Source organism: Dermacentor variabilis, chromosome 2, assembly GCF_050947875.1.
Source record: "Dermacentor variabilis isolate Ectoservices chromosome 2, ASM5094787v1, whole genome shotgun sequence".
NCBI classification, from domain to species: Eukaryota; Metazoa; Arthropoda; class Arachnida; order Ixodida; family Ixodidae; genus Dermacentor; species Dermacentor variabilis.
In genome coordinates this window covers 205,146,711-205,147,901 of record NC_134569.1, presented here as the reverse complement: position 1 = coordinate 205,147,901, position 1,191 = coordinate 205,146,711, and positions in this window count along the sequence as shown.

Here is a 1,191-nt window from a genome sequence, read left to right as displayed (position 1 = left end):
AGACGCATTTCTGGACCTTCACAAGCAGGCCAAATTGCTGAAGGCGTTGAAATAGTTCCCGGAGGTGACGCTCATGATCTTGTGGATTGGGGCTCCTGACGAGGGTGTCGTCGATGTAAGCAAATGCAGCCGGGAGTCCGCGTGTTACCTTGGCAATGAATCTTTGGAACGTTTGAGCTGCGTTGCGTAGCCCAAGCGACATGCACACATATTCAAACAGGCTGGACAGTGTTGTAATGCCCGTCTTCGGTATGGATATCGGCAAGCTGAACAAAAATTTGGTTATCGGCCTTGATAAGGTCCACTTCACACGAGTGCGCATCCTTAAAAGTGGCCTGTGAAATCTTGATTGTGTGGAAGGGTTCGTGGTGGGCTATCGTGGATCGTGTTAGCATTGCACATCAGGTAGTCGCCGCACGGACTCCAGTCACCCGGTTCTTTCTTGGGCACCAGATGGAGTGGGGGGGGGGGGGCAACTGCTGAACGAAGGGCGAATAATACCCAGCATGTGCTCGAGTTCCCGTTTAGCAATAGCCAGACGCTCACCGAAGCAGCAGAGCGGATGAGCTGCGACAGGTGGACCACGCGTGACAATGTCGTGTGTTACGCTATGCTTGGGTGGCTTATTTAAGTTGTACAGACTCGTCACCTCAGAGATGAGCAGGTACTGGAGGCGCGCGCTCTCTGACGCCAGGGTGCGGTCCAAAATACTCTGCTTCGGTTGGTGCAGCGATGACATTCGTCACCTCGTGAGCAACCTCAGGAGACAGGTTGCATAGTAAGTGGCGATACCGAGAAGTGTCCGAGATGATGTGGTGTATACCGAAATAGGCTTGGTCCTGGGTGAAACGAACCTATGGGTCCTTGCGCCTAAACGTGGGCAGGCGAAGCTGTAGAGCTGCGATGTGAAATCGCGTGCAGTATAACTTGCAACACCCTTGTTCGTGGTCGAAGGCGCTGCAGGTCTGCGCGGAGGCTCTGACATGCGATAGAGCGGTTTAATAAACACCACTAATTGAAGCTGTGTTTTGGTCTGGAACTTACCCTGTGTCTGCGCAGCCGTACAGTCTTGGAGCTCCTTCGACCATGGGCACCGGTGCGGCTGGTCATATTTAACGTGATTGTACCCGTAGGCGCGAGGTAGCGTGGTGTCGAAGGTTGTCTGAGGGCTGTAGATTTCTGGGGTCAGTC